Source organism: Schistocerca cancellata, chromosome 3, assembly GCF_023864275.1.
Source record: "Schistocerca cancellata isolate TAMUIC-IGC-003103 chromosome 3, iqSchCanc2.1, whole genome shotgun sequence".
NCBI classification, from domain to species: Eukaryota; Metazoa; Arthropoda; class Insecta; order Orthoptera; family Acrididae; genus Schistocerca; species Schistocerca cancellata.
Genome location: NC_064628.1, coordinates 413097279 through 413109910, shown reverse-complemented (window position 1 = coordinate 413109910; position 12632 = coordinate 413097279). Strand labels below are relative to the sequence as shown.

Below are 12632 nucleotides of genomic sequence, written 5' to 3'. Positions count from 1 at the left end.
TGAATTCGTCCGGAAGACCATGGGCCCTCAGCACAGGGCGGAGGGCCGCATGGTCCAACGAATCGAACGCCTTGGACACATCGAGCGATGCCACGAACACAGAGCGACAGCGGCGGACGGCGCCGACGAGCACCCGGTCGAGAAGGAAGGTATTCTCCAGCATCCCATCCCTTTGGATGAAAGCCCGCTGACGTTCGTCCACAGCACACATCCGCATAAGGCGAGTCGCCAGAACCTTATGAAAGGTTCTGGCTAACACCGAGCAGACGGTGATGGGCCGAAAGTCAGCGGGGGATGCTGGGGCGGCTGTCTTAGGAAGCAGGGAGGTCCTAGCCCGGAGGAGGGATGAGGGAAGCTGGCGGGTCAACAGGAAGAGATTAAGCAGTTTGGTGGTAACCTCCGCCGGAAGGCGGCGCAGCTGCACCGGCGAGAGGCCGTCAGGGCCGGCAACGGAGCCTCTGGGCGGCAAGGCTGCCGCAACCTCTTCTGCCGTGATCGGCCCCCACAGGCGCTCAAAGTCAACGGACTCTGCGCGCGGGAGAAGCCGGTCAGGGATGGAGCCTGCGTTGGAGGATGGCTCCGTCGTGAAGAGGCTCCGCCAGAAGTCCACCAGCCCAGGGATGTTCGGCGACGGCTGAAGCAGGGTACCGTCCAGGAGGCCACGTACACATCGTGCACGGTTCCTCCTGAAGGCATCCTGACATCTGGCGTACTCCCACCGGCGGCGCTTCCGCTTCGAAAGCGGAGGACCACCATCTGTTCGCCGCTTGGATGGCGGGCGCGGCGTCTTCTTCCTCGGTCCTGCGTCCACCGAGCCGACAGCACGGAGGGCCTCTGGCAGCCCAGCCGCGACCACTGCCGACGGCGTACCCGGTCCCAGACGCACCAGGTCATCCAGGGCCGAGAAGCGCGCGGCTGACCGCGGCAGACCGCCAAGGTGTCTCCAAATGGCTTCGTCGACAGCAGATGTAGTTTCTGGCGGGCGCTCAAGCTCCAGCGGAGAGGGTGGCTCCTCCGGCAGCGACTCCATGGCGGGTGGGTGGCGCAGTCCTTGCTGCGCTTGGTGTTCCCGCGTTAGCTCCCCCACGTATTCCCGCACCAGCGCCTTGTGCGCCGCCGTCCTCCTCCTGCACTTGATGGCGTCCAAGGTCCGGTGCGGAAACAAGGGTAGAAGCTCCTGGTTGGCGAACAAAAATTTGGAGTCACTCGCACAGAGAAGCCTAGCCTCCGCCAGGGCGAGCTCCCGCATTTCCTCCTCCGCCCACCGAGCTCGCTTCCTGTCAGTGATGATGTCCGCATTTGCCGCTTCTGGATGGGCGCGGCGGCGGTGTTGTCCGAGCCCGATCTTGGTGCGGAACGCACGGCTGCAGGTGCTACAGTGGTACCATGGGTCTTCAGTCTCTCCTACTTCAGGGACGGTTGGTGGGCTAGCAGTTGGGACAGTTGGGTCGGGTCCTTCAGCGGAAGGCCCGTTACCCGTATTTTCTTCTCTTTTTGGCCCAACATTGAGGGTTATGCGATGGGGGGCTGGTAACCCCCCAAAGCCCCTGGTGCGGACTTCCACTCAGCTTACCAGCCCCATAAGGGCTGGCGTATCGGCGGGCCCACGGGAAGGGGGGAAGCCGCAGGCAAGGAGAGGCTAAGAGGGCTAGGCCCATGTATTGCGCTTCACTTGCCCAGTAGCTACGACCTTAAGAGAGTCATAGTTACTCCCGCCGTTTACCCGCGCTTGCTTGAATTTCTTCACGTTGACATTCAGAGCACTGGGCAGAAATCACATTGCGTCAACACCCGCTAGGGCCATCGCAATGCTTTGTTTTAATTAGACAGTCGGATTCCCCCAGTCCGTGCCAGTTCTGAGTTGATCGTTGAATGGCGGCCGAAGAGAATCCGCGCACCCGCGCGCCCCCGGAGGAGCACGCTAAGGCGGACGCGGCCTCGCAGCAAGGAAGATCCGTGGGAGGCCAAGGCACGGGACCGAGCTCGGATCCTGCGCGCAGGTTGAAGCACCGGGGCACGAACGCCGCGCAGGCGCGCGCATCCTGCACCGCCGGCCAGCACGAGGCCAACCAACGGCGAGAGCAGACCACGCCCGCGCTAAACGCCCGCACTTACCGGCACCCCTACGGCACTCACCTCGCCCAGGCCCGGCACGTTAGCGCTGACCCACTTCCCGACCAAGCCCGACACGCCCCGATCCTCAGAGCCAATCCTTATCCCGAAGTTACGGATCCAATTTGCCGACTTCCCTTACCTACATTATTCTATCGACTAGAGGCTCTTCACCTTGGAGACCTGCTGCGGATATGGGTACGAACCGGCGCGACACCTCCACGTGGCCCTCTCCCGGATTTTCAAGGTCCGAGGGGAAGATCGGGACACCGCCGCAACTGCGGTGCTCTTCGCGTTCCAAACCCTATCTCCCTGCTAGAGGATTCCAGGGAACTCGAACGCTCATGCAGAAAAGAAAACTCTTCCCCGATCTCCCGACGGCGTCTCCGGGTCCTTTTGGGTTACCCCGACGAGCATCTCTAAAAGAGGGGCCCGACTTGTATCGGTTCCGCTGCCGGGTTCCGGAATAGGAACCGGATTCCCTTTCGCCCAACGGGGGCCAGCACAAAGTGCATCATGCTATGACGGCCCCCATCAACATCGGATTTCTCCTAGGGCTTAGGATCGACTGACTCGTGTGCAACGGCTGTTCACACGAAACCCTTCTCTGCGTCAGCCCTCCAGGGCCTCGCTGGAGTATTTGCTACTACCACCAAGATCTGCACCGACGGCGGCTCCAGGCAGGCTCACGCCCAGACCCTTCTGCGCCCACCGCCGCGACCCTCCTACTCGTCAGGGCTTCGCGGCCGGCCGCAAGGACCGGCCATGACTGCCAGACTGACGGCCGAGTATAGGCACGACGCTTCAGCGCCATCCATTTTCAGGGCTAGTTGCTTCGGCAGGTGAGTTGTTACACACTCCTTAGCGGATTCCGACTTCCATGGCCACCGTCCTGCTGTCTTAAGCAACCAACGCCTTTCATGGTTTCCCATGAGCGTCGATTCGGGCGCCTTAACTCGGCGTTTGGTTCATCCCACAGCGCCAGTTCTGCTTACCAAAAGTGGCCCACTTGGCACTCCGATCCGAGTCGTTTGCTCGCGGCTTCAGCATATCAAGCAAGCCGGAGATCTCACCCATTTAAAGTTTGAGAATAGGTTGAGGTCGTTTCGGCCCCAAGGCCTCTAATCATTCGCTTTACCGGATGAGACTCGTACGAGCACCAGCTATCCTGAGGGAAACTTCGGAGGGAACCAGCTACTAGATGGTTCGATTAGTCTTTCGCCCCTATACCCAGCTCCGACGATCGATTTGCACGTCAGAATCGCTACGGACCTCCATCAGGGTTTCCCCTGACTTCGTCCTGGCCAGGCATAGTTCACCATCTTTCGGGTCCCAACGTGTACGCTCTAGGTGCGCCTCACCTCGCAATGAGGACGAGACGCCCCGGGAGTGCGGAGGCCGCCGCCCCGTGAAGGGCGGGGAAGCCCCATCCTCCCTCGGCCCGCGCAAGGCGAGACCTTCACTTTCATTACGCCTTTAGGTTTCGTACAGCCCAATGACTCGCGCACATGTTAGACTCCTTGGTCCGTGTTTCAAGACGGGTCGTGAAATTGTCCAAAGCTGAAGCGCCGCTGACGGGAGCGATTATTCCGCCCGAGAGCATCCCGAGCCAACAGCGGCGCGGGTCCGGGGCCGGGCCAGGTAGGTCCGTCATCCGGGAAGAACCGCGCGCGCTTGCCGGGAGCCCGAGCGCCCAAAGGGGCGAATCGACTCCTCCAGATATACCGCCGAGCAGCCAGCCAGGACACCGGGGCTCTGCCCAACAGACGCGAACCGAGGCCCGCGGAAGGACAGGCTGCGCACCCGGGCCATAGGCCGGCACCCAGCGGGTCGCGACGTCCTACTAGGGGAGAAGTGCGGCCCACCGCACACCGGAACGGCCCCACCCCGCGGCGAGTGGAAAGGCAACCGGACACGACCCCGCCGCGGATTGCTCCGCGCGGGCGGCCGGCCCCATCTGCCGAGGGCGGGAGCCAGTGGCCGGATGGGCGTGAATCTCACCCGTTCGACCTTTCGGACTTCTCACGTTTACCCCAGAACGGTTTCACGTACTTTTGAACTCTCTCTTCAAAGTTCTTTTCAACTTTCCCTCACGGTACTTGTTCGCTATCGGTCTCGTGGTCATATTTAGTCTCAGATGGAGTTTACCACCCACTTGGAGCTGCACTCTCAAGCAACCCGACTCGAAGGAGAGGTCCCGCCGACGCTCGCACCGGCCGCTACGGGCCTGGCACCCTCTACGGGCCGTGGCCTCATTCAAGTTGGACTTGGGCTCGGCGCGAGGCGTCGGGGTAGTGGACCCTCCCAAACACCACATGCCACGACAGGCGGCAGCCTGCGGGGTTCGGTGCTGGACTCTTCCCTGTTCGCTCGCCGCTACTGGGGGAATCCTTGTTAGTTTCTTTTCCTCCGCTTAGTAATATGCTTAAATTCAGCGGGTAGTCTCGCCTGCTCTGAGGTCGTTGTACGAGGTGTCGCACGCCACACCGCCAGCCGGCTGTGCACGCTACCGAGAAAGTACCGGTATGCGAACCGCCAGGCGACGGGCGCGCATCGCACGTTTAAGGAGACGCGGCCGGCCCCACAGGCGGCCACGACACTCCCAGGTCTCCGAAGGCGGGACAAACGCCGCGCGCTTCAGTATACGTAGCCGACCCTCAGCCAGACGTGGCCCGGGAACGGAATCCATGGACCGCAATGTGCGTTCGAAACGTCGATGTTCATGTGTCCTGCAGTTCACATGTCGACGCGCAATTTGCTGCGTTCTTCATCGACCCACGAGCCGAGTGATCCACCGTCCTGGGTGATCTTTTTTGTTTAGTTTCCACTGTCTCTTTCAAAACAGTTGCATAGGCGGGACTGAGGCGTTTGACGGCCCCTGTTCCAGCGTTCTGTGTCCAACGGCCTCACGGCCGATGGGCGTCGTACGGCTCCACACCGGAGCGGACAGGCACTCGGGCGAAAGTCATTCAAAACCGGCGCCAGGCGCCAGGTGCCGCAGGCCAGCCGCTCCAGAGCTTCAGCGCTCGTACCACACAACATTTTTCAGTTAGTTTTGAGAGGCACGCGTGGTTCCGCACGCGGCGCACGGCTGCTGCCGTACAGGTAGCGTGTTGCGCGACACGACACGCACATCGAAAGACATGCAGTCTAGTCGGTAATGATCCTTCCGCAGGTTCACCTACGGAAACCTTGTTACGACTTTTACTTCCTCTAAATGTGAAATGTCCCCTTAGAACAATTTATACTGACTGAAACGTCCACTTAGAACAATTATACAAGCCTGTGCTTAACCTGACACACAATATTATTTAGCGCAACGCAATCTGACTTTCAATAACCCCTACAAAACAATGGCCCTGACTAACTTTAACCTATACCTTTTACAAATCACTTACCTCACAAAAATCTTCGCTACTCAAGCTACTGCAAAACAGCGAGCGCCACTACTGCCAGCTAAATAAAAGATTCAAACCACTGAAGGTACTAACTACTGATAGGGATAGTTAGCAAATAAAAGATATTAATAGAAAACAAACAATGTATTTACCTTAATATTCATAATTGACATTCAGTCTTACAGATTATCAAAACTCCGCCATCTCTCTCCCCACGTCCACCACTGCTGGCGGCTCACCTCCAACTGCCCAACGCTACGCGCTGTTCACATCCAGCTGTAGCAGTTCATGACAACAATGGCAGACAACAATGCAAACTAGCCACATACTGCACACAGCACAGCCAGTGATTTTCATACAAAGTGCTATGTGGCATTACCCATATAAAAATCTAAACAGCCTACTTACATAGCCCCCATGCTCCCCACAAAAAATTTTACAAAATATTTTTGGGCAGTGGCCAATAAAGATTTGATAAAATTTTTCATAATTACAATAACAAAGATATCAAATGCACACACTTATTGATACAATGTTGGTCAACAGCTAAAATTTTTTCACAGTCAATAAAGACAGTCCCGATCATTCATCATAGTAAAACTGCCGTTTCTTTTATCAAAGTCTGAGCAATAAAGACAATGCACACGGAAGTAGTGGATGTCCATGCAGTCTTGAAGAAGTAGTGTTGTCCTTCCAACAGAAAGACAGTGCTGACTCTTGACATGCTGACAGGTAATGCGCCACAATGGAGCAAACCCACAGCAGAGTCAGTCGACGTGTTGAAGAATATTGGTAGGTAGGTCATCACAGAGCAGACCCACTGCAGTCCAGGTAGAGAGTATTGGTGGGCCACCAGAGGTGCAGACCCACTGTAGTCCTTGTAGAAATTGTGGTACTGGTGAGTCAGCAAAGGTGTAGACCCACTGTAGTCCTGGTAGAGATGGCCAGCAGCCATCTGCTGCGACTGTGCAGGTGCACAATCACCATCGAAGAGTCTTGCAGAGAAGATAGCAATAAACCACCACTTGTGCACGCACAAAGTTTTTGGGAATTGTCCTTAGAACCAGCAATGCTGTTATCCAGTCCCTTGCTGAATTAGTAACACACGTGCAAACACTATCAGTCCCTACTTCTCACATAGTGTCCATATAGTATGACCAACAGAAAAGTGTGCAGTGAAATGAATGCTTACAAGTTAATAATATGATGAACTGGTGTCAATTACAATTTTATGACGTAAGAATACAATTACAAAGGTACAAAATACATCATTAAAAACATAACAATACAGATAACATTTGTAGTACAGGCTTTACAAAACAATAGAAATAAACAGATACATCAGTGTTACAGGAATGATGACATGAGTACAAAAATAAAAGATCAGAATCACTTTTGAAACGTCAACTTCACACATGAGCATTAAAACAACACAGAATAAATAATGTCTAAGCATCTTTACAAAGAAAATAACAGAGTATTAGAAAAATTCTACAACATAGCTCTCATCAGCTAAACACATAAAGACAGGAAAAACACAAATACGCAAGGGTACACAAACACATAGTGGGATAACACCAAAAGGAAAGGACAACACACAATTACATATTTGGAAAAAGCAGGAAAGAGGAAAGGACAGGGTTTGGTTTACTGCAGTATTTTGCTTGGAGATCTCCCTTCATTCCATAGATCGTTCGTCTTATTTCAACCTTTGCTTCCACCAAAAAAAATCCTATCCAAGCATGCTTTCTGTATTTATGTGTTCACATATTTCTTACCTCATTATTTATTTCCAAGATAATCCTACCTATACCTCCTTCCTGTATTCTATTCATATTTCTTTCAAAATAATTATTTCTGATTGTACAATACTCATTGGGGCCCAAATCTTTCTTCGCAATGCATTCTTTACCTATTCTCCATAGTCAGTTTCTTATATAGTCTACCCCCTCTTAAGCTAACTTAAATCTACTGAGCTCAGATATATATACCAAGGGACGAGGCAATGCAGCAAAAAAAAAAAATAATTAACACAAACATCAATGACAAAATATAGAAATGGCAAAGCAAGCAGCATAAATTAGCAAAGCAAGTGCAATATTACAACTAATATAAGGCAATGCAGGAAACAAGAAAAACCAGCTTAGAAGAGTAACACAAAGTCAAATTCAGTAACACTATGCCTGGCAAACAGCAGCAACTTATACCTAAACATGACATAGCTCAAGCAGAAAAAATATTACACTAAAATGGCCATGTCTAATACCTATGTCACATCTTAACATTAGAGTGATGCATCACAAAAACTTACGCTAGTAGATAAGTTACCAAATCATAAAAAATAATTTATGCAATTCCTGTGAAGGGAAATGTCTTTTTTGTGCTCCCTCATTTTTTTGGATAGATCATAAAATTATTTACTGGATCTGTAGGCATAAAATATTTATATTAGTACATACATTAAATTTTATTTTAACCAATGCTGCAGTGCAGCTGGAAACTTGATATTAAACAAAATATGTAAATAAATACATAAAGCAAGCCATATGGCATTTTTCTCAACTAGCAAGACAATAGCTGTGAAATGTTTCGCATCGTTTCATTAGGCATTTCAGTAAATATCACAAATTACGAGCTCCACAGTATGCTTTCAGTAGCGCGGACAATGGCCTTCCCTTTCTGTTTTTTTCTACCTGTGCTTCTAACGAGGCACTCAAACTAATGGCTTGTTCTCCAGGTGTCTGACACAGCTGTGTGCCCACGACGCACATGCAGGTGGTCACTTAACATTCTTATGGAAATATTTACGACAGCAGTTTCCACTACAGTGACAGTCTCATATAAAAATATTTCACAGGTCAAGAATTTGCGTTACAAATCTGTAGAGACAAAATCAAATTGACATAACAGAGTCCAAAAAATTTTCGCTTGCATTGTGATACATTTACGCATTTACACATATTTCATAACTCTCAAAGTACGATTCTTGGTTTTCAACATCCTTTTTCACAAGTCAAGAGTCCCTAACCACTATTCATTACTCCTTACCTTATTCGTCGACACTTTTTCCATATTTCATCCTAACAGATACATAGCATAATCAAATAACTCATATAGCATCAGCTTATGGATCATAAACTTACCTCAGCAGCATAATACATATCGTCGTCGTAAAAATAACATCATAACACCTCAGTCAAATGTCAAAAACGTCGTAGCTTCCTCCAATGATTTCAAAACCTAAAGAAAATCCTCTGCTCATTTCAGTAGTGTCATCTACCTCAAACGTACTTTAAAATCATACTCCCTTACCAAATACATCATTCAAAGCTCTCATAGTATCACAATGGTTCTGAAAAAATATGAACAGTTCACAAAGTACAGACAAAATACAATTTCTTAAGTGTGAAGTTACCCAACTGTGTAATTGCGTAAACATGTGTCACTGACGTAGTAAAAGGATGTTTGTTTCTCTGTTAATTGATCAGATAGGTGTGTAATTTATGTGTTAGAGAAATATGGTACCGATGTGTAAAGTTGTATAAGCAAATACCATATTAGCTAGGGCTCCTTGTGCTTGCCAAACACATGGTACACAAAGTAGGCGTGTACCCCCCTGAGGTTTATTATAATTATACCCTCAGGTGTTACAGATTACAGCAATGGAATGAAATGTATCACGAAAAACTTTCTTTGTAATTCAAAAATCTTTAACAATAAATGTTTTAAGTACAAAATTAATCACTGAAATGCGTGTCCTGTAGCGCTAAAGGTGCATCTTGTTGTAAGATAATCTCTGTGGAGTGTCGTAGTTATTGTCCTCCGAAAGCTAAGTTCTGCAGAAGTCAATGTACTTACCTCATGATACACAAAAGTGAAATGCTTTGCGTATAGATAACTTAGTTATTACGCTTATTGCCGTGATGAAGAAATTATTGTGCTGTAAAGTATTGTTGTGCTACGGAAAAGGCTGTCTCCTTGTAGCAATAGCACAAAAGTTACTACTAAAACATGTTTTACTTTACAGAAGAATTCAGAAAAAACTGTGCAGATATAAAACAGATACACCGCAAAAGCAACATTGTAAATTGTCACGTATTAGCAGCGTCGTGATAAAATCGTGTAGCTGTCACATAAACTAACCACTGTGTCATCTAGTATCTCACAAAAAGTACTTTAAATCCAGAATCCACTCTCAAGCAAACCAAAATGTTGCATGAAAATTTCATTAGCAGTGCTGGTATATGTTCTAAGTATGTGAGCCGTATATTCGTTATGTAATCGTGCAACTAACAAGGAGGAATGTATAAATAACAACACTGTGTCGTCTGTTTGCAATAACAATGCATTCGCAATTACTTGTCTAAGTTACCTATGTTCTTGACTGGATGGTTAGTTAGCTTTAAAACATAGTTGCATGTTAACAGTTTCTCAGTGTGACAAATAGTACAAGTAGTGTGAAGTGAAAATTGCAAAGACTAAGTTAAAAAGCAGATTATCTGTCAATAAATGGTTTTACATGAGAAATGTGGTGTAAACCTTTACTCTTCCTAGTACGCAGAGTTTCAACTTCAACGCAATTATCATGTGGTATACGTCGGATTCTGTAAGGTCCATTGTAAACTAGAAAGAATTTGTGACTCAAGTGTTTCTTCTTATGTGACAATGAATGAGCTTTAATGAGAACTTTCTGACCAATATATAATTTCTTTGCATTTGCTTTACCGTGTAGTTTTCTCCTTTTGTCTGCTGCAGATTTTATATTTTTAAGAGCCAAATCAATTATGTCTTTGTGTCGAAGTTTACGTGTATTCGGGAAAGGTACAAGCTCTCTGATTCTGTTCGGAGGTTCTACATTCTTCAGTACAAGAGTAGGTGGTAAAGCAGTGGAATCATGAGGCATTTCATTCAGCACATTTTGAAATAAGTGTAAATATCTGTCCCAATGCTGATGCTTTCTGTGACAATAAAGTCTGCAAAGCTTATTGATTTCTTTCATAATCCGTTCAGACGGGTTACAGTGTGGTGAGTACAATGAAATAAAAACAGGTTTGATTTTATGATTCCAAAGCATGCGTGACCAAACAGCAGATCTGAATTGCGGTCCGTTATCTGAAATGACTTTACTAACGTGTCCAACTTCACGTAAGAAATTTTTAACAAAGGCGTTGGATACAGACCGTCCAGTGGCTTTACGTAACGGAGTGAAAGAAACAAATTTTGAAGTAAGTTCAACAGCGACTAGAACGTACGAAAATCCATTCGATGTTCTGACAAGGGGTCCCAAAAGATCAACAGCAGCAAATTCTTTTAATTTAGAAGGAATAATTGGAAACAACGGGGCACGATGTGAGATAGTAGATGGTTTCGCCTTTTGACAAAGTTTACAAATAGACAAGACTCTTCGAATTCTCTTTTCCATATTGTTAAAATAACAAGTCGTTCGAAGAATATGATAACATTTTCGTGGGCCAAAATGTGCGTAGCTGAAATGAATGTACCAAATGAGCTTATTAACAAAATCGTCTGGAATGCAAAGTACCCATAGCTTGTCATCAACAGTGCAGCGTTTGAAGAGTATGTTGTTTCTAACCAGGTAATAATGCCGAATCTGAGTGTTTGTCTTTTCATGCCATTTACTTTTGATATCTTTCCAAATCGGATCTTTATCTTGTTCATGAGCAATGTCCTTTAAAGATGTGGTGATGAAGTTTTCAAAGGCGACTTTCTGAATGTAAAGAATACTGAAATTTTTCTCGAGGTTGCCTTCTGTGTTACTTTTCTCAAGCCCAGCCGGTGCGCGTGACAGTGCGTCCGCAACAATGTTCTCCTTGCCGGGAATGTAGACTATTGTGAAGCGGAATTCTTGCAGAAACAATGCCCAACGTTTTAACCTATCATGATTTAATTTTGAAGACATAAGAAACTGTAATGCACGATGATCACTGTATACTTTTACGTGCTTACCAGAAAGAAAGAAACGGAATTTGTTAAATGCCCAAACGATAGCTAAAGCTTCTAATTCAGTAACGGAATAATTTTTTTCAGATTTTGTTAGCACTCGGCTTGCAAAAGCAATGGTTTTCTGAACAGTAATGTCATCTTCTATGGCTTCTTGAAATAAATGGGCACCAAGACCGACTTTAGAAGAATCCGTGCTAAGGCAGAAATCTTGTGACAGATCTGGATGAGCTAGTATTGGCGCGTGAAGTAACGCTTCTTTCAAAGAATTGAATTCCAACTGTGCTTGTTCGTCCCAGTTCCAAATAGTATTTTTTCCAGTGAGAGAACAAAGTTTTGGTGTAACTAGAATTTGCATATTCAGAAAACGACGGTAAAAATTTACGAGACCTAGAAAACTGCGGACTTGTCTTTTTGTGGATGGAACAGGAATGGCTCTGATTGCTTCTAACTTTTCAGGATCCGGCTGAATGCCTTCAGAAGAAATAATATGTCCCAAAAACTTCACCTTTGACCTACCGAATTCAGACTTTTCCAAGTTAACTGTAATTCCAGATTCTGCAAAAATACGTAACAAACTGTTGAGTATGCGGTTATGTTGTTCCCATGAAGCTTCTGCTATTAGAATATCGTCCACATATAAGGTGATGTGACGTTTTAAGAACTCAGGTAATATGGAATTTAGCCCCCGAATGAATGCCGCTGAAGAAATGTTCAAACCAAAAGGAAGTTTCCGAAACTGATAACAAACGCCGAAACAAAGGAAAGCTGTGTATTTTCTGCATTCTGGATGAAGTTCGATCTGATAAAAACTGGATCTGAGATCAATGGAAGACAACACTTTTACACCATTAAAATTTTGAAGAAGTTCTTCCATCGTCTGCGGCCTGTCTGTTTCAGGAATAATGATAGTATTGATTTGTCTCGAATCTAAGACAAGTCTGATCGATCCATTTTTCTTCTCAACAACATGTAACGGATTGTTGTATGAGCTTGCTGCGGGCTCAATAATGCCCTCGTCAAGCATAGATTGTATTTCTGTTCTAACACGGTCCCTATAATGCGCCGGAATTACGTATGGTCTAACACAAAATTTAGTATGCTCACGAACACGAAATTGGTATTGAAATCCCTTGATTGTTCCTGTTTTGTGAGTAAAAA

At 47.3% G+C, this 12632-nt stretch overlaps 1 non-coding gene and 1 pseudogene across 1 annotated transcript; both read right to left on the bottom strand.

Moving 5' to 3' along the window:
* Nucleotides 1-4574, bottom strand: part of LOC126177248 (large subunit ribosomal RNA) — a 7814-nt pseudogene extending 3240 nt beyond the window's left edge.
* Nucleotides 4575-4763: 189 nt separating this feature from the next.
* On the bottom strand, nt 4764-4918 carry LOC126178418 (5.8S ribosomal RNA). The gene has a single exon (XR_007536322.1). It is a non-coding gene; the product is annotated as a 5.8S ribosomal RNA (ribosomal RNA).
* Nucleotides 4919-12632: the final 7714 nt, after the last annotated feature.